The following is a 26,492-nucleotide window of genomic DNA, read 5'->3' on the forward strand; positions in this document are numbered from 1 at the left end:
GCTCCTTCTAACACATCCATGTCTGAGCTCAATCCATTATTTGTGGTAGCATATAAGGAAGCAGTCTTGTATTGCATTAGATGAAAAACTTTAAAAAATAATTTAGCTAATACACCAGCAAGAATATCAAGGGTACAGATGATCCCTGAACAACATGGGTTTGAAATGCACAGGTCCACTTACACACAGATTTGTTTTCAATCAATACTACGGCACTACACAACCTGTGGCTGAACCTGCGGAAGCTGGGGCCGACTACAGGACTTGATCATCCAAGGATTTCGGTATTCAAGGCGGGTCCTGGAAACAACGCCCCAGGGATACCAAGGGACGATTATAGCTCCTTGTGCCTTAGGAAATCACAGTTCAATAGAATAGGAACACAAAAGTAAAGGAGCCCTTTTATCCTCTGAAGTCTAAGAAGGCAATGACTTGTTTAAGGCCAAAAGCAGGCATCAAGAAGAATGGTCCAAAAGAGGACAGGATCTTGGCAAGATAGTTCAAATTTATTTTAAAAAGAGAAGCTACTAGTTACGAAGGACGTATTAAGTATCGTATAATTTTCGAAATGCTTCACATACATTATTTTATTTTTCCTTTTAAGAATCTGAGATTACAACAATTATTCTCATTTCCAGATCGAAAAAGTAAGGGACTTATGTGAAGTCATAAAGCTCGCATGTAGAAGAGCTGTGATTCCACCTGGCTCCAAGGGCTGGGCTTTCATAATACTTCCAACCTCTACTGAGATCCTACTGCATATACCAGACCCTTTCCTAGACATGAACATGTTTTCCATAACCCTTACAACGCCTAAAATTTCCTTTACTTAAATCACTATGCTACCGTTAAACATTACAAAGTAAAAAGTATGCATGGTAGAGAAACCAGAAGGGAGAATACTAACGGACGGCTTTGGACAGTTCTTGGTGCTATAAGGCAATTACTGGAGATATTCCAAATTTGACATTTAATAAGTAAAACGAAACACTAGCTTAAATCCCAAGATATCCTGTGTAATAAAAAATGTAGGCTGCTTCTGTTTTAACCATTTTAAAAATGATTCTTAATGCCAGGGGAACATGCCAGCTTACACATCAACTCCCTCTTTTGGCTAAAGCTCTAGTGGATACTGTAATCATTAGAGGCTCTGCTACCAAGATGCAGATAAGAGGAGGCTTCCTTCTCCCACAGCTACAGCAGTTCACAAGCACCAAAGAGTCATGTTTCGGAGAGACAATAGTCCTCTAGGAACTTATTGTTTTGTAATCTGGGAGGAAGGAAACTGCAAGAAATGAATTGAATTGTGGATTGTGATTTTTAAGATAAACACTATACCATGACCCTTCTTAGAATCCAAGTCTGTATTTGGGTTGACTGTATTTCCAAACGGAGGCAACAGCCTTCTAGGGCCACTCACAATACTTGCAGCAACTAGCCAGCTCAGATTCACAGGAAAAGCCCTGATTCCAAAGCCGTGTGTCCTAAACAGAGCTTAACTGTGGCACAGTGGTAGCCTAAGCTAGTGGTTTAAGAGCACAGATTCAGAGCCAGACTATGCAGGTTCAAATCCCAGCTCTGCCATGTTAATTGTATCCCCTCGGGCAAGTAGTTACTTACTCTATGACTCAGTTTCCTCGTCTGTGAAGCGGGGGCAGGTGTCGACTTCACAGGGTGACTGTGAGTATGCAATGAATTAATATTTATGAAGTGCTTGGAACAGGGCCTTGTACAGAATAAGTGCTGTAAGTGTGAGCTATCGTTTATGAAACACAACATACCCCCAATAGGTGGGAACTTCAGAAAAGTCCAGAGCCAAGAACAATGGTGCTGCTGTTGTCATGATTAAGCTCTTCCAGTGGAAGCTGAGCACTGCCACCCCATGGAATCTGCTTGTGTGTGCATCTGCATCTTGCCGCAGAGAGGGAGGAATCTCAAACTCACGCCAGGAAGTGCCTTAAGGATCAAGTTTCGATGAACCTGAACAGCAAAGCTAATACTTCTTAAAACTGCCCACCAACCCAAAAGCAGACGACCTAGTATTCGAGTGATTTAATCTAACTTTTAAAAAGGTACAGTACCTCTAATGACTAAAATGTTAAATCTCAATATCTGGTCCTTAATTTTTAAATAAGTGTCATTAATCTTCTAGGTTGCTATTTTCAGTAAAACCAGAACTCTAAATTAAGACCCTAAAGACAGATGTCTAACATTTCCTATCTCTAAGTCTTTAGGCAAAACAAGGGGAAATTGTATTAGAAAAGCTTATCTAATGATTATAACTTGCTACTTTCTCTAAAAAACCTCCTAAATTATTTCTTGAGAGTATTATGTCATGGAAGCTTGTCTTTATATAAAGTGTGAGATTTTTTTTCAATCAGGCTATAGTTAATCCCATGACCTTATCTATCAATGGCTTCATTCTCTAATTTTACCAGGTTCTCTCTCCTTCATCCCTTATTCAAGCTGCCACCAAATTCTGTTATTTCTTTGTCTAGCAATTTCTCTCTAGATTGACACTTCCTTGCTATTTCCGGGTCCATCTACCTGAATCCGGCCCCCAACTCCCTATCTCACATATACAAAGGGCAATGGTTTAATCGGGTTTCATTGCTTTCAACATTTTACTTCTTTCTATCTAGTCCATGGCGAATCCTTACACTCGTCTTCTAAACTTCCACTTACATCATGTTACAAAATGCTCAAGATGTACGATTCTTCTTTTTAATAAAGGAATTGGGTTCTTCCTCCTGTTGGTATTTAATCTGAGTAATTTTTCCCATTCCAGTTCTCCAATGCCTTCCTCCTTTCTTCCAACCTCCACCAGACAGATCCCAGCATTGTAGAACACAATACATTTCTGTACTTTTTTTTTTAACCTCAGTAGTTACATCGTTCCCTTTGGACACAACATTTCCAAGGCCTCTCTGTCTTACCCAAATCCTACCATTCCTTCAAAAATCTCTTCCTTGAGGCCCATGTCACTTCCTATCCTTCCTGATCCATTTTGGCTCTTATTTATACTGTTGAGTGGGGGTCCCTACTTGTTTTATCTTCCTTGTTGGATTTTTAGATTACTAGAAGTATTCATTTTTTTAGACACCACACAATACTCAGCACAGAACTAGCAGTATCACTGGGTAGCAAATACTTATTATAACCAACTTTCCTATGCTATAAAGCAGTATATTCCCAATTCTGAATGAGACCCATAGTAAGAAATACATATGTACCACTACATACATACATATGTGCACATGTATACACACATACATAACTGACACACAAATTTTATCAAACACTTATCTTTATACATGCAACAGTATTTTAAAAAAACACAGTTGGTTAGCTCATTTTTTAGACAACTGCGTATTAGGAAATTACAATTAATTTTGTTAGGCATGTTAATTTAATTATATAGGAAAAGTCCTTATTTTTAGATACATATCAGAAAAGATATGCCCTGATATCTGTATGTAACATACATACACGCAGACACAAAGCAAATGTGAAAATGTTTGTTGAATCTGGGTAACACAGATGGGTATCTGCCGTACTCTTCCTTCTGCCTTTCCGTCTAAAAATATAAAATGATAGTTGCTATTCATTAAATCTATTTCATAACCAACTAATGGGTTTCAATTCTGTTTGAAAACCAGTGCTTTATAATTAGGAAAAAAGATAAGCCACTTGTTTCTATGTTTACTGATTATATTGAAGGAGGCTCTAGCATTCTGAAGAATGTTACAGTAAGGGATTTAATCTTCCATTGCTTTGAGTCCACTAATCTCTTCTTTAAAAGCCTTCCTATGGAACTTTCTATGAATCACTACTACCTTAGCAGAAAGGTGTAAGATTAAGGACTACTTTTTTTTTTTTTTTTTTTTTTTTTTGCGGTACGCGGGCCTCTCACTGCTGTGGCCTCTCCTGTTGTGGAGCACAGGCTCCAGACGCGCAGGCCCAGCGGCCATGGCTCACGGGCCCAGCCGCTCCGCCGGCATGTGGGATCTTCCCGGACCGGGGCACGAACCTGTGTCCCCTGCATCGGTAGGCGGACTCTCAACCACTGCGCCACCAGGGAAGCCCAAGGACTACTTTTTTACTTACAGAGATCACAGAATCAGAATTTACCCTAAGACTTCTCATCCTAAAAATAATCTTTGTGGTTTTCATTGAGGCTTTAAAAGAACAACATCCGGGAACGGCAGAAGTTCAAGACGATGCATTGAAACTGAAAACATCACAATAAACACGCACATTGGTTTAAACGTTCCCCTTCCTTCTCCTTTAAGCACTGGTTCTAATAAAAGAAGAAGTTCCATAAACAGAATCAGTAACACCTCAATTTAATTGACACAAAGAGGGAAGTACAATATTATAGATGAATGAAAGAAATGTCCAGATAACTGAAATTCTTACCATTTATGGGCCAACGTATTAAGTCTTGCTGATGACTGATTTCTAAACTACCAGCTTCCCAAGACTGCTTTCCTGTTAACTGGGATCATCCATGTGACCAAGTCTGAATTGTGACACAGCATGTTGACCTCAGGAAGAAACCTGGTCTAGATCCACGCGGGACCTGGGGTCTAGTTAACCCTCCAGTCTTAGGTCCCTCATCTGAGAAAATGAAGTGGCTGAACTCTGCAACCTCTAAGCCTTTGCAGCTCTTCTTCTCGACAGTTCTATCGCTACTAGGTCTGTAAAGCTGGCAGCCCTCAGCACATACCAATTAACACATATTGAATATTTACACTTCCGTATAATGAATCTTCTTCACCAAAATGAAAATGAAGCAAAAAGCAGTTAAAAATAATATGTAGCAAGTAAAAAGAAGGAACAATTATTAACACACAACGTAAGTGAATCTCAATAATGTCATTCTTAATGAAAGAAACTACATACCCAAAAGGACATGCTCTATGATTCCAAGGATAGGGAGGTCAGAACTGGTTACACTCGTGGGGAAACAGGGGAAGGGAGAATGATCTGCCAGAAGGTGGCACAAGGGAGTGCTGGGTACGGACAACACTGACACAGGGGACAGTTACATGGTGCAACACAGGTAAAAATCATCCAACTGTACATTTGAGATGTATGCATGTTACTACAAGTTATTCCACAAAATAGTTTAAAAAATTAAGTAAATAAAATACAAAAAAATCATAGAAAATACAAATTCAGGAGCTGTCGAAACTACTATTTTATCTTTACAGTACCTATAACATATAAGTACTCAATAAATGCATGTTGATTAACATACAAACTTGTTCAGTTCTAGCAGGAAAAGAACTTTAATTTCAATGGTGTGTCAATTCATATTGCACTTTGTCAGCTCTTTAACATATTTAAAGTTTCGGAAATTTTCATGATACTCTCTAATAAATATTTGTTTTCAGTACCAGAATATAGAAGAGCAAATATACAAAATACAGAAAAGGAGTAGAAATCTGTATGGTATACTAGCAGGGCACTAATACCTATGGTGTAACTAAATACATCAGATTTAGTCACGAAAATATTTAATCTTACATTCTGCAAAAGGCAGCAAAATCCTAAATACCATGTTGATGCAGACTGAAAATGACCTGGTTCATTACATAATAGTTATTTAGAAAGCCAATGCTTCTCAAAGAGGCTGAATTTAACTAAAAGCACACAAAGTACGACTAAGGCTTACTCACTGAGCCCCAATTGTTTTTATGACAGTTAAAGGAACTGATTAATTTAGGTTCCAAGCCAGGCACCCTAAGATACAGAACTGACACTTAAAAAATGTTTTTCTGGGCATTTTTTGTGAGCCAGGCAGTATCCTAAAAGCATGGAGTCAGAAAGATGAATATGCTAAATTTTAGCCTAGGAGTTGTTGGGCTGGGAGACATACAGAACTATACAACTGTAGAAAAATGTAATATGGACTACAGGAAACAAAGAAGTGGAAATAAGTAAGGCTTCAGTGAGACACCTGCTAAGAAGATGATATTTGACGTGGCCTTAGAAGAGGAGGCGCAAGAGAACCTAGCAAGGAACACGGTGTATCCACAGAGGCAAACAGTAGAATATTTAGGAAACGAAAAGTTTCTTTGGGCGTCTAGAATTTAGAGCTAAATGGGTCATCCTAAGTCAGGGTTTGATCGAGGGCTGGGGCAAAAAAGAGGTACAGGGCAAGTATTTCTAAAGGGAGGAGGCATGAAACTCTGAAGAATACAGACAGCCTGTGGCAGGCTCTATGTAAACCATGCTAGACTTGACACTTTATCATGCAGGCAAGGGGAAACTTTTTTAATCATAAAGATAAAATATTGAGAAACAGAGAAGTTGAAATAGCAAAATGAGTAGGGGGAAAATCACCCATAACCCCCCTTAAATATAGACACTGCTTAGATTCTTATTAATTTTTTAACAACACAGAACCATGACTATACTGTACACATAGGGATTTCAGACTTGGTTCATGTACTGTGCGTAGCCACATAAGGATTTATTAATGAATTTGGAAGACTTCATCATTATGTGCCTGTACACTCACACTGCACGGCACAGCAACACTAAGTGGGTCTCTGTCTGGGATGCAGGGATCAGGTAACCAGATCTGCTATTAAAAAAATCATGTGAAGTTAAGGGCTGTTGAATTCTCACCTGAAGTAACCGTATCCATCACATGATGGAAGATCAGACATTTTGTCTCAGAAATACATGATTGATGATTTATTCCATCTCTACTCATCTGAAATGCTAAACTAATTACCACAGTGCCCGGTGCTTCTTATCAGAAGGGTCTGACAGATGACAAAGGGCAAAATTTTTACCTAGGATGAAAGAAAAGGCAAAAATTATAAAACAACTCCCCTGAAGGATACACTTCTTTTTGTCTTTTGCTTACGGATTGAAAAAAGAAATCCTTCAACATACGCATGTTGCAAATCATATTCTCCTCACTGTAAGCCACAGTTACAGAAAACAACTCAAGATTCTTCTGACTGTAGGAAGGCACCACAGTACACCTAATCTACACTGTGTTATCTATTATGACTCACATTCTGTAGGAAAAATATTTAAAAATCCAAATTAGATTTGTAAAAGGGAAAAAAAAAAAAGCCTGTGAAGGATAGAAGGTAGTTTGGGAAAGCTTCAATGACAGATGCTTTTTTTCTCTCTTTACTGGGAACTGTAACCAAATCATGGGCCTGTACCTGGCTTAGTGCCCTAACTTCCCAACGAGACTGCAAAAACTCTCAGACAGGACACCTGCTCTGAGCTTATTACAGAACTGCCTTGTGCAGAATTACCATTGGAAAACATTAACTTTGTGCCCAAATGGAAGAGTGCCTACTTCCCTAAGATATATGAATGGTAGGGTTTTCTTTTGCCTTACTTTGGGAAAGCTGATGAACTAATAAGACTCCAAGGGCTGCTAACTACACACTAATATTCCCGTGTGGTACACTTTATTAATTTGACTCAGTCCATCTACCTTATTCAGCATTCCAAAATGTTAGAGTACCATCTGTTCAAGATTCACCAACTGAGAACACTATGAAACCTCATTCAGCCCAAGACGTTATTGAATTTGATGAACTGAAACTTCTTTGATTTTTATACTTGATGATGCCTGTGATGTCATCCTTACTTTAGATGTTCCTTTGACTGATGTTTTATTAATAAGGCCACTGTAAATGTATCTGTAAGGACCATAATCCCTGTGTCAGAAAATTTTGCTCAACTGCTTTTCATCCCAGGTTAACATGCAGTCAACAATTACTGAACGTATACTTCATATTACAGGGCTGACTCAAAGTGTTCAATCATATCTAATCAGAGGCAAGGGTATGTTTATTTTATTAAGTATCACATCCTTCAAAGAAACCAAATTTTATATATAAACAGTGGGAAAGTGACGAACATAATTAGGCAAGAATTAAATGACAAGCAGAGTTGGGCATTATCATTTATTTACCACTAATATAGCATCTTTCATTGAAAATTTCGATAAATCTTGCCAAATGTTCTTGCCCCAACCTAGGATATGATTATCTGAAAGTGTTCCAAGTCAGTTCTGAATTTCACACTGAACAACTGACAGGCATTCAGGTTTTTGAGGCTCACTGCTAAGTCTTTCCTCCCCCTTGCCTCACACATCACTAAGTTCTCTTTCTTTTTTGATGTTCTAACACCTAACCCTTCCTTTCTTTCCAACATCTGATACCTGCTCAGTTCAGGTCTTCTATACTGCATATCTGGACTCCTGTAACCATCTCTTAACTCATCTCACTGTGTCCAGGCTGCCCCCCCGTCAATGGTCACCGCAGTTGTCTATAGGATGAGGTCCAAATTCCATTACTTGAAAAGTCAAGGTCTTCCATGTCTTGACCCAACCCTGTCTCTCTCCAGATTTTGTACACACACCTTCTTACCTAGACCAAATGACCTGATCCAGTGATCTCTGACCAGATCAAGAACAACATACCCAGATCACTTCTACTAACTCACCTTACCTTTGTTCATGCGCACCCCACAACATGCAGTCCAGCCACACCTTCCACCTCCACCATCTACCTGGTGCCTGCCACGTGCCCGTCAGCATGACAGATGTTTGACATATTTTGTCTCTAATCCCCACCCCAATCCTACAAGTTATGTTTAGTCTATCATGATGAGTATCAAAGAAATCAAAGACTTTGACAAGTTCACAAACTAGTGAGTGATGAGCCTAAGCTCAAGCTCAGGTCTGATTCCACAGCCTATGTTCTTTCTAAAACTTCAGGCTTCCTGGAATACCATCCCCAACTCTCTACTTACCAAAACCTTGGGGTTCCTTCAGAGTCTGACTCAGTTTAACCTCTTCCACACAGAGGTGTTTCTTATCACCTCCAATCTAGTAAACAGTGCTTACTCAGAACTCCTGCTGCTCTTACTGTCTGAGTCCCTCTGGTTGCACTAAATTCATTACTGCCTCATATCATTAGTTGCCTTATTCTTTTTCCCCCTTGTTTGCAGTCCCACAGCCTCATATTGCCTCTTGAACACAGTAGGCACTCAACTGTCCTATAACTGAGTTCTCTACTTTGACAGCATTTCCTATGGATAAAATTCCACATCAGGTAGGATAATTTCAGTAACTGGATAAAAGACGTTCAATAATAAGGGCACTTATGATGTCACAAACTAAGAAGATCAGCAGACAGGGCTAATTTGGTGACTAAAAAATGTTATCAGGGGGCTTCCCTGGTGGTGCAGTGGTTGCGAATCCGCCTGCCAATGCAGGGGATACTGGGTTGGAGCCCTGGACCGGGAAGATCCCACATGCTGCAGAGCGACTAAGCCTGTGCACCACGACTACTGAGCCTGCACTCTACAGCCCGAGAGCCACAACTACTGAGCCTGTGGGCCACAACGACTGAAGCCCATGCGCCTAGAGCCCGTGCTCCACAACAAGAGAAGGCACCGCAATGAGAAGCCCACGCACCGCAACAAAGAGTAGCCCCCGCTCGCCACAACTAGAGAAAGCCCACACGCAGCAACTAGAGAAAGCCCGCGTGCAGCAATGAAGACCAAACTCAGCCAAAAATAAATAAATTAAAATAAATAAATAAGAAAAGAATGTTATCAAAGATCCAAGCTCTTTCCAATTCTTCATTATACTATCTTCAGGGCATTTGCAAGTTCTCTCATGGAGGCAAGTGAGCTACTGCAGTTTTAAGAATCACATGTAGACAATTTCTGGCTATATATGAGAATACTGCTCTTCTTTCATATTTTGTTAGGAAGGAAAATATTTTCCAGAAACTCCTCAGCAGATTTCTCCTTAGGTCCCTCTGGCCGGGCCTGAGTCATACGTCCATGCGCTAGCTGCAAGGGAGGCTGTGGAAGCAGTATCTAACATTTTCAGCCTCTACTGTATGGGCTCTGCCAGCCAGGCAGAAAGGGAAGGAAAATGGTGTTTGGATAGGCAACCAACACCTTTAGAGAAATATTAATGCAATGATAAGCTCTGTATAATGAAAGTCCTCCACGGTCCCAAGAGATTAATTATCTTAAGAAAGGTTTGCTAATCAGGTTATGAGAAATACTCCTGTTACAATAAGGTGCTGTTTGCACTAGAAGTAGGAGAGAAGAGGACTGGAATCTCCCAGCTCTTTAGCCAACAAATTGTAAACACATTCCTTTCCCTCATATCCTTAAATATCGCAATCTCTTCCAGCACTATGACCATCACAAGGAAGGAAAGGCAAGCAGAAAAAAAACTTGTTCTCTTCAGCTTCCATACAGTTCTCCAAACACATTAAAACAGGTAAAAAAAAAAAAATTTTGAGAGATTTAAAGAACAGAAGTGAAGATGAAAATATTTATGTCTTTGCCTCCTTCTCCTATTCTTTGCTTCTTCTAACAGGACAGTCTGCCTTTATCACCACCATCACCACTACCACCACCATTACGTTTCCAATTCTGGAATCAGCTTAGATATCCATTAATGGAGAGCCACTTAAAAAACTATTACAATGGAAAACAATGCAGACGCTAAAATAGAGGTGGATCTCAACTGGCTACTACGGGAAGCTGTCCAAACTAAACTGTTAAGCAAGAAAGATACAGAGCTATATATCTATAGTACACACTCATTTGTGCTTTAAAAGAGGGGCAGTGGTGGGGTTTACATAAATGTGATACAAGTGTACTCTATTTGTAGAGAAATTTCTAGAAGGATGTCTTAGGAATTGTGGATGGTAATTACCTTTGGGGAATAGGATTGGGAATCTGGGACCAGAGATACTTTTTGTTTTATATTCTCTTTTTGGTATACTTTGGTTTTTCCCCACCTTGTATTGTCATATTTTTTTTATTTTAATTTTTTTAATTTATTTATTTATTTATTGCGGTACGCGGGCCTCTCACTGTTGTGGCCTCTCCTGTTGCGGAGCACAGGCTCCGGACACGCAGGCTCAGTGGCCATTGCTCACAGGCCCAGCCGCTCTGCGGCATGCGGGATCTTCCCGGACCGGGGCAACAACCCGTGTCCCCTGCATCGGCAGGCGGACTCTCAACCACTGCGCCACCAGGGAAGTCCATGTCATATTTTTTTTAAACCCACTTTGAGGTTGAGTCTGCAACCTCAAAGCAAATACCTACAAAATTTCATTAGCTCACTTAACATACTTCTTTGTTTCCTCTTAGGACCTGTGATTTTAATAATAATAGCAAAATAACTGGCCTCAATATTCAGGATAGTATTTTTGTAACTCAAACTAACTTGATTTAGTTTATGTAATTACTTTTACTCCCTACTGAAAAGAGGGCTTTTAAATCCAATTTCCCAAGGAAGTAAGACCACGTCTCAAAAGGTAGTTCTTTAAAAAAAGTTGTGGAACTAAGCTGGAATTACCAAGTCATAATTAGCAGTTTTCAAAAGAAAATCCCATAAAAAATAATGTATACTAATGTTACACCACTTTTATATGATGTAACCAAAATACCATCTCTTCAAGGGACAAATCCTACTGAAACATTTCTATTGAGAACTCAGTTTCCTAATGCTCACAGCTTCGAATCTATTCCATGTGGGCAATGATTTTTCCCACAGAGGGTCTTCACTGAGAACACCACAGACGCGGATGACACCAGTGTGTGACCGGCATATACAGTTGTCCCTTGGCATCGTAAGGAATGGTTCCAGGGGCACCCCTCATGATGCCCAAGTCCCGTATGTTAAATGGTTTTGCATTCACAGGGTTGGAGAGCCAACTCTACATATTCACTCATCTGTGGTAGCTGAAGAGACTCACAGGGTCCACCGAGTGAGTTTACATGTGGCTCATGTGACTCTGGAGGGCTACATTGTTTTATTTGTGATTCTCAGGTTCTAAAGGTTGATTTTTGCCTTTCAAAAATGGTTTCTGTAACAGCTACGAAAAGCATTAAAGCTATCTCCTTAAGGCTGAAGTTGCTCAGGACCCAAAACAAGGCAGGACTACTTCCATTAAAAAATTTTTCGATGGTCCTAGAATTTATTTTTAAATGAAGCAATGGAATTGGATTCCAAGATATATCTGAAATGTTTACATTTACTGAATTCTTAAAACATGAAAAATTGTTTGGCATTTGAACATACACAAGCTCTAGAGACCCAGAAATTCCATTCCTAAGAACAAGTGCCCACGTTAGGACAGTGCATGAAAAATATTCATAGCAGCAATGTCCACAACAGAAAACAACAGTAACGACCACCCAAAATAACCCAAAGGTCTACAGGCAATAGAATGGATACACGTACCTTGTGTGCCTTTGTACAGTGGAATGAAATGAACCAGAGCTTCAAGACTTAAAGTGGATAAGTTTTAAAAGCAGCAAGTCAAAGAAGAACACATGCAGTATGAACTCCACTTTATAAAGTTCAAATGCAGGCAAACTCTTGTTTAGGTATAAACACGCAGGTAGTAAACGATAGAGAAAAAGCAAGGGGACGGTTAACACAAACCTGGGGACAGCATCACCTCCTGGGTGAGGAGGCCTGTGATAGCGGGATATGAATCAGGGAAAAGGTCAGAGGGTCAAGTCTGATTTCCTGCCCTGGGTTTTAGGTGCAGGGGTGTTTCATGTTACTTTCTAAAATAGAATATCTTCTATATATAGTATTTTACAAACACTTAAAAATAAAAACTATGGAATGAATTACACAGTAAAATAAACTGAGTGTGCATGTGTGCGTGTGTGTACACGTTTAAGTTATATGATAAATAACATCTTCTTTTAATCCCATTGCTTTTATCTCTGGGTCTATACTTAACTCTTTGGGTAATAATGTTAAAATCTAAATTTGAGGCCCTACTTAAATTGTGACCTGGATTCAAAGGCCCTCAGGCCACCTCCTGCAATAAATAGGTCCAGACTTAAGTCTCCCTGGGTCATTATCCTCAGTGGCTCACACCCTGGAATGTGAAGGATGTAGTCAGGAGAGAGCCCCAAATTCCCCCCAGGCTACAAAGTAACCGCCAGGCAGCCTGCAAACAACCCATGTTTGTACTTTAGGTAACCGACTGAGTTCTTCAGTGGCTGCAAGAGGGGAACAGAGAGGAGGAAGAGCCTGAGGGGAGCGGCTGGCCGGCGTTGCGAGGGCTTCTCCAGAAGAGCCCGTCAACCGGCGGCTGGCAAGAAGAGACCCATTCCTAGCCTTGCACAGACGGCAGCTATAGTTGTTTCACAAGCTGTGCTCTAGCAGTTTGGGTGGTAATTTCTCCCTTTCATTCCAACTGAAACCGTGCACATCAATCTCTGTCAATCACTGCGCTCACAATGCTATGAGGCTATTAAGATGCTCTGCTGTCAGAACAACTAGCCCTCCAATTATTTTTGCAACTAGTCCTCCAATTTTTTTTTAACAACAGAAATTTAATCTCCAAGATTCAAAGGATCACACAATAAGCAGCAAACTCCTCCAACTCTCCATACCCCTCACCTCCCCCACCCAAGCTGTTTGTTTCCAAAGGTTGGGGATCATTATCAACAACAAGCCCACCTTTGTGACATTCCAGGTAAACATTTAATACAGAACTAACTGGGGGAAAAATGACCTGAATTCATAAAAGTGTTCAAAATATTTTAACATCCAGGAAATGAAAGACTATTTATTTTGCAGCAGCAATATCCCTGCAGCGAAAGTCTTCGCTGACACAGATGCACACACACAACCACAAATTGAATATGGATTTCCCATGAGCTCAAGCAGCTCTTATAGGCAGAGTTCAGGTGATATGGAACCTTCTCTGTCCCACAGGGGGCACTGCATCCACCACCACGGGGTGGCTGAGGACAGCCGGCGGGGGAGCCCTGATTCTTCAGATCACGACACTCCCCCTCCGCTGCTTGCTCTCCCAACCACAGCCACCACACCACACGCTGTCTCGCAGTCAGTTCTGTGGAGTCTGAAGTTTCAAGGAGGGATGTCCGCTTGTCAACAGACCGGGTGTTAAAGTACAACGCTAGACTCCAACTCAGTCTGGTCAGACCCAGGATCACTTTCAAAATGACAGGGAAGTAAGAGGAGAACTGGCTCTTTTCCAGCCAGTAGCCGGCAGGCTCCTACTCAGTCAGATATCTGCTCACCTCTTAAATCAAACTCACTGAATTTACATTTTTAAAGGACCAAACGATAAGGATTTTGGTGGCTCATTAGGACTTTCAGCAGTTTAAGTATCTAGAAATCCAGTGAGAGATTACGGAAGGACTCGGCCAAGCATAAAGACAACTATTAAAGCCCCCAAATAACCTGTATGTCTTTCAAGCATCTCATAGGATACGAATTACTACACAGCTCTACGATACATATTTACACAGCCTGGTTGAAACCACAGAGCGGGGAGGAGACTTACCAAACGCCGCACCACAAATCAGGGAGCAGACTGGGATCAGCAAACAGTTCACTCCCCACCCTGTCTGAGAGGCATCTGAGCCTGTAAGGCAGGCAGGCTGGATAGTCAAACAGCTCCTACCATGACTCACCCTGAGCTTTGGAGATACTGCTCACGTATCTCTGGGTATTCCCGTGTTTGTCTCCGAGAAACTCCACACCCTGCACTGTAACCAATGCTACTGCCCGCAATAATACACTGTATTCAACCCACTGCTGACAAACGGGCTCTTGGTACTGTCAGAAGAAAAGATATGCATTCTGTATATTTGGAGAGAGGCAGACTAGAACAAAGTCCTGTTGTCACACAACTCTGGGGGTGGGAGAGGACCTTAGAGGATGTCCAGCCTGGCACTCCTGATTTACCGACTAGGAAACAGGCTCAATTCAACAAACTCCAGTTGGGCAGAGCCAATGCAAAGCAGTGAACCGAGCACAGGAAACCCCAACATGGATGAAGGCAGGGCGAGCGGTAAGCGGTCCAAGCGCGTAGGGAAGGGCAGTGAGTGCGGTCAGGAGACTCTTTCCTCTGTTGCTTCATTCATGAGACACATGCTCGCCGGTGCCTTCGAGTCTCAGACGCAGCGAGGCGTGCTGGAGTTGCAAAGGGATGAGTGCCATAGGAGGTGTACATGGTGCTAGAAGGCAGCACTTGGGAGGGGTAGCCAGGGTGGGGGGCACAGAGGAGGGGGAGGAAGGCAGGAGAGGAAACAAGGCTGGTGCAAGGCAGGAAGAAAGAGACTTGTCAGTCAGAAGGTGCTTCAGGTAGTGCGCTCTGATTCATTCGGCCAGACAGCATGTGAAGATGTGAAGGGTACTGGGCACGGCAAAGGAGGCAGGAGAAGAACTGGGTCAGCAGACAGGGATGACATTTTGAGGGCTCCAGTTACATCACGCCAAGGTGTTTAGATTTCAGCTGATAGGACAGGTGGCAGCCGCTAAAGGGATTAGGATAATCAGATCCCTGTTTCAGACAAGTCCTTCTGAAAAAGCAGGAGAGCAAATGCATCTCAGTGGAGCGGACTGGAGCCAGCTGTAGTCATCTAAGGCGAGAGCTGGTGACGGCTGGATGCAGGGTGGTCCTGGGAAAGGAGAGAACAGCGTCTGAGGCAGACAAAGGAGGCAGCATCAAAAGGACGTGATACCAATCGGATGGGGGGTGAACGGCAGAGTCACGGAAAACCCCACTTGTTTCATCCCTTCTGGTGGCCAAAAGATCAAGCCAAGCACAAGGCAGGCAACTGAGGAGAGGTAGGAGAAGGAAGAGATTTGGGGTAGCGGAGGATTCAGCATCAGACATAATGAATCCGAGGCTCCTGTGGGACATTTAAGCACAGGTGTCCAGAGGGGCACTCAGAGAGACGGGGCTTAAGAAAGAGAACTGGAGCCCATCAGTGACAGTGCCTTGGGGCAGCTCACCGATACTTCCGTGTCAGGCAGACCTGATCAAATCCCCAGTCTGCCACTTAGCAGCTGTATGACCTCCGGCAAGTAAATTAACCTTTTTGAGACTGTAGTCTCATATGAGGAAATTCCTCCTGGAATGTAATAAGATCAGTAAAGAACCTTCTGTCAGGCCAGACACAAATATTAAATATTTTTCTCTTGCCCTTTTGTGATCATATACTGCTTTTTATTATAATAATTTGAGTACTAACCTCTGTAACAGATTACAAGTTGCCTTGCTGTCAGTCGCCAGTCTTTGAATCCCCTTTGACCTTCCTGGCATGAAGAGATTCTCAAATATTTGAACTGCCATAAGTCAAATGAAAAACTCAGGCCAGAATGAGTCTAGGAGACCAGGGTTTCTTGCCCTTGACATTAAATAACTAACGCAAAGATCTCAAAATGGTTATGTGGTTTATATGGTACTGATTTAATTCTGTGTTGGGGGTGTGATGGGGGGAGAAAAGGGCAATGGGGGTTCGCAAAAGAAAGAAAATTTTGTCGGGTCTAATAGAGCCCTGTCAAAGTAACAGAACTTTACTCTTTGCGTAAAACTATACCGTAATATTTAAGAGGAAGAGTGTCTACTGATGTTAGTATTTACACAGCCTCTATCCTCTGGCTCAGTTCAAGTAAAGGTCTTAAATTAAATTTTAAATAATGAATTCTAGCAAATGGATCTTGCCTTAAACCAAATTTTAAATCAACAGTATACTCTGTATATAATAAGAAATATATACTTTCTTTGTTAGGCTCATTTTGCTTTTTCTATTTATAACTCTTAAATGGACATTTAAAAACTACAATAAGGGGGACTTCCTTGCTGGTCCAGTAGTTAAGAATCTGCCTTCCAATGCAGGGGACTCAGGTTCGATCTCTGGTCAGGGAACTAAGATCTCACATGCCACAGGGCAACTAAGCCTGCACGCTGCAACTACTGAGCCCGTGTGCCACAACTAGAGAGAAGCCTGTGCACCACAATGAAGAGCCCGTGTGCCGCAACAAAGATCCCATGTGCCACAACTAAGACCCGACACAGCCAAATTAAACAAACAAACAGAAAAAAACTACAATAAGGGACTTCCCTGGTGGTCCAGTGGGTAAGACTGTGCTCCCAATGCAGGGGACCCGGGTTTTGATCCCTGGTCGGGGAACTAGATCCCGCATGCATGCCGCAATTAAAAGAAAGAAAGAAAAAAAAAAAAAAGACCCCACATGCCGCAACTAAGGATCCCACAGGCCACAATGAAGATCCTGCATACCGCAACTAAGACCCAGAGCAGCCTAAATAAATATTAACAAAAAAAAAACTACAATAAGATTTAAAAATCATACTGACCACTAAGGCACACAGAATTCAACTCCACATAGCCAAGCTTGTTCAGTTTTCTCCTGGTTTTGCCTTCAAATTTAGGCTCTAATTTGCCTTACCCATTTTTTAAAATTTTATTTATTCATTTATTTAATTTTTGGCTGCATTGGGTCTTCGCTGCTGCACGCAGGCTTTCACTAGTTGCAGTGAGCGGGGGCTACTCTTTGTTGCGGGGTGCAGGCTTCTCATCGTGGTGGCTTCTCTTGTTGCAGAGCACAGGCTCTAGGCGTGCGGGCTTCAGCAGTTGTGGCACAAGGGCTTCAGTAGTTGTGGCTCGCGGGCTCTAGAGCACAGGCTCAGTAGTTGTGGCGCACGGGCTTAGTTGCTCTGCGGCATGTGGGATCTTCCCGGACCAGGGCTCGAACCCGTGTCCCCTGCATTGGCAGGCGGATTCTTAACCACTGAACCACCAGGGAAGCCCTGTCTTACCCATTTTTATGGCTGCCTCCCTAGTCTGAAAACATCTTGGTCACTGGATATTTTATTTCATCTCCAACTTACTTGGCTGAAACACATTAACGATCACCTCTTCCTTGCTTCCTGATCCTTCCCTGGTAGCTTTAGATATTCTCATTCTTTCATCGACAGCCTAGTTTAGCATACCTACTTCATGTTCTGTGTCTAGTCATAAATATCTCCAAAAAATTCTCACAGGTTTCCAATATAAATTTGTTTTACGATTGTCTCAAAGTTCTCTAGTTGTTTGGCTCATTTAACTATTCTGATTCAAGACAGAGAATGATCCAATTCACAGCTATGGTCTTCGGGACTTGTTTAATTCCCAGCTGCCTTCGACTCGGCCACAGGTGGTACGGCTCAAGCATGACCAATTTTAGAGGGCACTTGGGTACCTACGCGCTGAGCAAGAACATGTATCCCTCTCCCCAACATGCCCAGCCCTAACCCGAGGTTCTTGCTGCTCTTAGATTGTCTGGACTCCGGATGGCTCCCTTTAAACTCACACAATACAGCCGGCCATCCCTCTTTAGCCAATATCTAAGATTCTGACTCCTCACTGACATACCGACCCCCTCCGAGATACCCCCCAATCCTTCCCTGCCTTGAATGGACTTGAACTTCCCAGATTTGAATAGACTCAACTAATTTTCTGTGTGTCTATAAGATCCTCTCCTATCTTGCTGTCACTAGGAGGTAAAATGAAGGCAGAGAGACAGAGCCAGGCCGTACGGCAACTGCCACTAAACCAGCACAATCCCCCTGCCACCTGGCTCCTGACCTGCATTAAGGAGATGCACACACATCTGACTGACAGACTACTGAGATGTAATTCTTTCCATTTAGACGTTACTTTGAAACACACATTACACACACCTAACTACTACACCATGACTGACAACAGACGTGTTTAAAATGAAGAGCATCTCATCACAATGCTTCACCCAAAACTGCCCTACGGCATCTACTAAAGGAGCAGGTCAGATCCAGGAAACGGTTTACCATAATCTAGAGCATGATTTTCTCATTATCACATTCTGCTGCAGGGCTGCCTGACTCGCTTCCCAACCCAGTTCAGGTTCTGTGAGCTCGTGTGATCCAAAGCCCCTCTCCTGGCAAATGGAGGGTTAGTTACTTGCTTTGCCAGGCCATTCTCTATTCTCTTCTCCCTCTGAAAACCTGAGATATCTTTTTAATTATTCTCTTTCTCAAGAAATATCTCATTTAATTCCTTCAACCAGAGGCCCTGGTGACACAGGTTTTGAGTAAACAAGGAGAGTTAGCTGCTTATCTGCTGCACCAGAACCAACTGGGGCAGGAAAGCCTTTTGAAAATAAAAGATTTCCCCGGTAAACTGGTACAACCCTCTGGAAGGACATCTTGTTCCCATCTATCCCTATTTAAAAGACACATGCCCTTTAACCCAACAATTTTGCTTTTAGAAATTTATCCATATACGGTTACAGAAAAAAAGATGTACAAAAATACTCAGTACAGTATTACGAGGCAAAACAAACATGGAAAAAAGCACTCTAGAAGGAACTTAAATTGTATTATCAGTAGGAGACTGGTTAAATAAATGATATATATAGGTTTTGTGAGAACATTGTTTGAGAGAACATTTCTGTAAAGATACATAAGAAACTTAACATCACTTATCTCTGGGGATGAGGATGAGACGTTGGAAAGAGACTGCATTTTCTACCATGTGCCCTTTAGTACTATGGGGTTTTTTTCCTATGAACTTGCACTTTTTAAGTGTAGCTAGTTAATAGGAAAACAAAGTGAACCTTCATAATTTGGGCTTACATGGATGATCTACAAGACACTTCATTTAACAATGTCATTCAATCTTCGTTAAAAAGGAAATAGAACGAGGAACAAACAGAAACTCTATAGAGCGGATATACATTAAAATGTGTTTGCTCCAGCAGGTAATCTCATCATTACACTTTAGGAACCCTTGTCTTAGCCTCTCAGAAGACCAGGCTTCTTTTCTCCAAAGTACCTGCTGTATGTGTTATAGACTCTTCCATAATCTAAGTGGCTCAATTTAACCATCACCCTTGTGCTAAACATGTGTGCTGACACTTAAACTTAGTTTTACTCTGGAAATTGGGGTGAGGTTGGGAGGAGCCCACAACTTTTGTCAAAACCTTGGAAAGAAAAAAAAAAAAAAAAAAAGACTGATGCTCAAGCTCCAGATAGGGTTTACTGACTCTCTGGGTCTGGGAGTCCAATTCCTGTATTTTTCAACCAGCTCTCCAGGTAATTTCTACACTGCTGGTCCTACCTCACGCACACCAGAAGTAACCATGCTTAGCAAACACTGTGTCTTATCCAAACGAAACTACACACTACAGAGTAGAAAATTCTATAAACAAAGGTGTTCACTATTGCATCACGCCACGATTTTAAAACAATTTTTTTCGAACACTGATATGGAGTTTGGAGCCAGCGCTGGCTGTAAGCAGAACCCACCAGGCCCTCCCATCAAAGCTTCTGGCTTATCCGAGGTGGGGTATGGCGGGGGGGGGGGGGGGACATGTAGAAAAGCCACCTTTGGGGCTGGAAGGGACCTCGCGTAGTGTAGACTGATTGATGTTTCTCAGATCGTGGCTTCGATCACCTGATCACACATCCTCCTTTCTCCCTCCCACCCCCACCCCATTCTCATGTCCAAATAAAGTCTGACAACTACCGAGCTCTTCTGGTATTTCCTGAACATCCAACTGTAAGATCACCTAGGGCCCCTGCTATCCTTGCCCCACCCTAGACCTAGTGAATCAGAATCTCTAATAGAGGTTCTAGATGTTAAACCAGTGACCCAGGTTGTTCTCATAAACAGGGAATTCTGGGAATCACCAATTCCAGTCAAACTCATTTTAAGATAAGGAAGTCAAGGCTCAAGGTGTTAAATAAGTTTCCCAAGGACTTACCAGCTGATTAATCATAGCTGGGACACCTGAAACCTGGTGATCTATTTCTCGCCTCTTATATCAATATTACTTATTATTATGTTTATCATGAGTATCTATGAAATTTCTGATTCACCATGATGAAGCCCCAAGTAAGTGACTAATGAAGTCTGAAGGCAGAGGGTGTGTCATTACATGCCACTGGTTTAAAGAATAACTATTGCTATAAGGCTGTCCAACATCTAGCTACCTGCCGCTTAGGGTTCTTTCACTTTCAGTATCAGGATGAGGGGACACATAAAACAGCACATCTGATAGAAAAGGAAATACAGTCCCACACATTTATAACCAGGTGAGGGAGATTCAAAGTCCTCCGATCTCACTACTTCTTGATCAAATATTAGAAACTTTAGCAAAAGAAGTCTAATAATCACACTTTCATTTATAGCAACAGCCTGCACCTTGCTGTTGGGAGAGAGAAGAAGACAGCTCCTACAGAGATTCCACAACCTTGCCCTGAAACCAGTATCTCTAAACCCATCAACAAGAAACAATGATGGGAAACTAAACCCCCAGCTTGGAAAGCACACAGCAAGCTTTAATTCAGGGAGGGTTCAATCAAGTTATAATTGCCTCTAATTGGTCCTCCCACAGGTCTCACAATTTACAGCTGTAATCAGTTCCACAAAGAATGTGCTAAATTTCTTTTCTACCTTTGAAGTCAGAATCATCTCCCGCTAGGTTCTTACAACATTGCTGTTTTGATTCAAAAAACAAAACAAAACAAAAAAAACCAAGATACAGAAAAGGATGAATGAGTGAATAAAAAGCAAAGATGCAGACAGATCTTTTGGAAATAAGCACTGACCCCTCTGACCTAATGATAACCCAGTGAGATTGAAATTTGTAATGGAGACTGATGCCAGTTTGGGAAACCTTTCTGTTCCAGGGCACAGGATCCAAAAAACACATTCATCTGGTCAGCCATTTTCCATACTCTGATTTTTATCTTTCTTGGCATGCTCCATCCTCCCCTAATAAAGTCACAACCCTTTGTTGCCATGGAACCCAATCAGACATGGAGCCTGTTACTATGACTGCCCCGAAGGTCTAAAAAAAGATCTAGTGACCAAAAGAACAGCCCTTTAAAAAAAAAATTTTCTAAGGCAAAGAGCTCCAAAAAGGACCCAACCCTTTTATTTCAGGCAGGTTAACTTGAACTCCTGAGCCAAAGCTAAACAGTGTTTCATAAAAATTTGTCCGCTGGGACCTTCCCAAGAAGATGGTTTTATAAATAAGTACCTGGCAAAGAGGATGAAAATATTCTTAGGATTTCTTCCTTTTTTTTCCCTTCCAGGTAAGTTTCCTGAAATTTGAGTAGCTGTTTAGCAAATAATGTGTCAATCAGCAGCTACCAAATTGCAATATTCATTTCCACCAATAATTAATTTTTGCCAAGAGCTCATGATTTCTCTGTAAAGAAGAGATAAGCTAAAAGTACAACCAACCCTGTGTTCTGTTGTATCGGGAGCTGGACGAAACCTGTAGGAAAAAAATACCTGAGACTAATGGCAGAGCTACTTAAGGAAAGAGAATTAACATTTGTTGAGTGCCTACCGTGAGCTGTGCACGTTTTAGGTCATCCCGAGAACCCAGCAGCAGAGGCCTTTCCCTGTCTCTGTTTCGCAGCTAAGGGACCAAGGCTCAGAGAGCTTCAACAGCTTGCTCCAAGCTGCCATATTAGAACGTTGTCTGGAGCCCAAAGCCAATCATTTGTTCACCCAACATCTGTTTCTGGCCTCATAGGTGTTTTGCATTTTGTTCCGTTCCTTATTCTTTACAATAAAATCTGCAGCCTACAAAGCTTGTCTGTAAAGAGGGCATGGAGTCCCTCTTTACTGGAGCAAGGGGCCAGTTCTGGCTGTCCCCACTTATAATAACCACCACATCTGCCCAGCAGCAGCTAACCCTTGGGAGAATCATGAGCAAATGCCCTCCCTGGTCACTTACCTAAGTTGACATGGGCCAGACACCTACTACATCCCTCAAAAGGCTGGCTGCTGACCAGGCCTTCCAACCCTGGACTCTGTGGCATGGGGAGGACCAGGAAGCTCTAGGTACTTGTTCTTGTGCAATTCAGCAACGAAGTAAAAGCCAAGCCATGAAAACTCAATGACAATTATTCTATCCAACCCTGGTTTTGGATACACAGCTTCGAGAAATGACTAGTAAGAAGGAATGTGGTAAAGCATGGAAGTTAATTTCAAAGTTGTATTATTAATCATAGCAGCCTTGCAGCTAAAGGTATTTTATCCATCTCCTCATATAATGAATACAACTACGTTCATTAAAAGAAATTTCAAAAACCAACACAAAACCATAATGAGATACCACTTCACAACCACTAGGATGACCGCAATCAAAAGATATATAATAGACCTACTGAACGCTGGCAGAAGACCTCAGACCTCCCAAAAGGCAAGGAACCCCCCACGTACCTGGTTAGGGCAAAAGAAAAAACTAAACAGAGACAAAAGGATAGGGACGGGTCCTGCACCAGCGGGAGAGAGCTGTGAAGGAGGAAAAGTGTCCACACACTAGGAAGCCCCTTCGCGGGTGGAGACTTCGGGAGGCGGAGTGGGGGAGCTTGGGAGCCGCGGAGGAGAGCACAGCAACAGGGGTGCGGAGGGCAAAGCGGACAGATTCCAGCGCAGAGGATCGGGCCGACCGGCACTCACCAGCCGAGAGGCTTGTCTGCTCGCCCGCCGGGGTGGGCGGGACTGGGAGCTGAGGCTCGGGCTTCGGTCGGAGCTCCGGGAGAGGACTGAGGTTGGCGGCGTGAACACAGCCTGCAGGGCGTTAGTGCACCGCGGCTAGCCGGGAGAGAGTCCGGGGAAAAGTCTGGACCTGCCGAAGAGGCAAGAGACTTTTACGTCCCTCTTTGTTTCCTGGGGCACGAGGAGAGGGGATTAAGAGTGCTGCTTGAGAGAGCTCCAGGGACGGGCGCGAGCCGCGGCTAAAAGTGCGGAGCCCAAAGACAGACAAGAGACGCTAAGGCCGCTGCTGCCGCCACCAGGAGGCCTGTGTGCGAACACAGGTCACTAGCCACACGCTCTTCCGGGGAGCCTGTGCAGCCCGCCACTGCCCGGGTCCCGGGATCCAGGGACAACTTCCCCGGGAAAACGCACGGCGCGCCTCAGGCTGCAACGTCATGCCGGCCTCTGCCGCAGGCCCGCCCCACACTCCGTGACCCTCCCTACCCCCCGGCCTGAGTGAGCCAGAGCCTCCGAATCAGCGGCTCCTTTAACCCCATCCTGTCTGAGCAAAGAACAGACGCCCTCCGGCGACCTACACGCACAGGCGGGGCCAAATCCAAAGCTGAGCCCCTGGGAACTGTGAGAACAAAGAAGAGAAAGGGAAATCTCTCCCAGCAACCTCAGAAGCAGCGGATTAAAGCTCCACAATCAACTTGATATACCCTGCATCTGTGGAATACCTGAATAGACAACGAATCATCCCAAATTAAGGAGCCCTGTGGATGAAAGGCTCTTGGTGCTGCAGCCAGGAGTCAGGGCTGTGCCTCTGAGGTGGGAGAGCCAACTTCAGGACACTGGTCCACAAGAGGCCTCCCAGCTGCACATAATATCAAACAGCAAAAATCTCCGAGAGATCTCCATCTCAACGCCAGCACCCAGCTTCACTCAACGACCAGCAAGCTACAGTGCTGGACATCCTATGCCAAACAACTAGCAAGACAGGAACACAACCCCAACCATTAGCAGAGAGGCTGCCCCAAATCATAATAAGTCTACAGACACCCCAAAACACACCACCAGACGTGGACCTGCCCACCACAAAGACAAGATCCAGCCTCATCCACCAGAACACAGGCACTAGTACCCTCCACCAGGAAGCCTACACAACCCACTGAACCAACCTTGGCCACTGGGGACTGACACAAAAAACAACAGGAACTACGAACCTTCAGCCTGCAAAAAAGGAGACCCCAAACACAGTAAGATAAGCAAAATGAAAAGACAGAAAAACACACAGCAGATGAAGGAGCAAGATAAAAACCCACCAGACCTAACAAATGAAGAGGAAATAGGCAGTCTACCTGAAAAGGAATTCAGAATAATGATAGTAAGGTTGATCCGAAATCTTGGAGATAGAATGGACAATAGAATGGACAAAATGCAAGAATCAGTTAACAAGGACCTAGAAGAACTAAAGATGAAACAAGCAACGATGAACAACACGATAAATGAAATTAAAAGTACTCTAGATGGGATCAATAGCAGAATAACTGAGGCAGAAGAACGGATAAGTGACCTGGAAGATAAAATAGTGGAAATAACTACTGCAGAGCAGAATAAAGAAAAAAGAATGAAAAGAACTGAGGACAGTCTCAGAGACCTCTGGGACAACATTAAACGCACCAACATTCGAATTATAGGGGTTCCAGAAGAAGAAGAGAAAAAGAAAGGGACTGAGAAAATATTTGAAGAGATTATAGTTGAAAACTTCCCTAATATGGGAAAGGAAATAGTTAATCAAGTCCAGGAAGCACAGAGAGTCCCATACAGGATAAATCCAAGGAGAAATACGCCAAGACACATATTAATCAAACTGTCAAAAGTTAAATACAAAGAAAACATATTAAAAGCAGCAAGGGAAAAACAACAAATAACACACAAGGGAATCCCCATAAGGTTAACAGCTGATCTTTCAGCAGAAACTCTGCAAGCCAGAAGGGAGTGGCAGGACATATTGAAAGTGTTGAAGGAGAAAAACCTGCAACCAAGATTACTCTACCCAGCAAGGATCTCATTCAGATTTGATGGGAGAAATTAAAACCTTTACAGACAAGCAAAAGCTGAGAGAGTTCAGCACCACCAAACCAGCTCTACAACAACTGCTAAAGGAACTTCTCTAGGCAAGAAACACAAAAGAAGGGAAAGACCTACAATAACGAACCCAAAACAATTAAGAAAATGGGAATGGGAACACACATATCGATAATTACCTTAAATGTAAATGGACTAAATGCTCCCACCAAAAGACACAGATTGGCTGAATGGATACAAAAACAAGACCCATATATTTGCTGTCTACAAGAGACCCACTTCAGACCTAGAGACACATACAGACTGAAAGTAAGTGGATGGAAAAAGGTATTTCATGCAAATGGAAACCAAAAGAAAGCTGGAGTAGCAATTCTCATATCAGACAAAATAGACTTTAAAACAAAGACTATTAGAAGAGACAAAGAAGGACACTACATAATGATCAAGGGATCGATCCAAGAGGAAGATATAACAATTGTAAATATTTATGCACCCAACATAGGTGCACCTCAATACATAAGGCAAATACTGACAAACATAAAAGGGGAAATCGACAGTAACACATTCATAGTAGGGGACTTTAACACCCCACTTTCACCAATGGACAGATCATCCAAAATGCAAATAAATAAGGAAACACAAGCTTTAAATGATACGTTAAACGAGATGGAGTTAATTGATATTTATAGGACATTCCATCCAAAAACAACAGAATACACATTTTTCTCAAGTGCTCATGGAACATTCTCCAGGATAGATCATATCTTGGGTCACAAATCAAGCCTTGGTAAATTTAAGAAAATTGAAATTGTATCAAGTATCTTTTCCGACCACAACGCTATGAGGCTAGATATCAATTACAGGAAAAGATCTGTAAAAAATACAAACACATGGAGGCTAAACAATACACTACTTAAGAACGAAGTGATCACTGAAGAAATCAAAGAGGAAATCAAAAAATACCTAGAAACAAATGACAATGGAGACACGACGACTCAAACTCTATGGGATGCAGCAAAAGCAGTTCTAAGAGGGAAGTTTATAGCAATACA

General features: G+C 42.5%; 1 protein-coding gene across 7 annotated transcripts in view; it reads right to left on the reverse strand.

Annotated features, from left to right (window-relative positions):
- Positions 1 to 26,492, reverse strand: part of TMCC3 (transmembrane and coiled-coil domain family 3) — a 153,627-nt gene that overhangs the window by 101,493 nt on the left and 25,642 nt on the right. Inside the window, exon 1 of one of the 7 annotated variants that reach the window (XM_033427721.2) lies at positions 14,364 to 14,518. The exons of the other annotated variants lie outside the window; for them this stretch is intronic. The gene's annotated coding sequence lies outside the window, so the exon portion shown is untranslated. Of the gene's footprint in view, positions 1 to 14,363; positions 14,519 to 26,492 lie in introns of those variants that run through there. 7 annotated transcript variants of the gene reach the window in all.

This window comes from Orcinus orca, chromosome 11, assembly GCF_937001465.1.
Source record: "Orcinus orca chromosome 11, mOrcOrc1.1, whole genome shotgun sequence".
Taxonomy (NCBI): Eukaryota; Metazoa; Chordata; class Mammalia; order Artiodactyla; family Delphinidae; genus Orcinus; species Orcinus orca.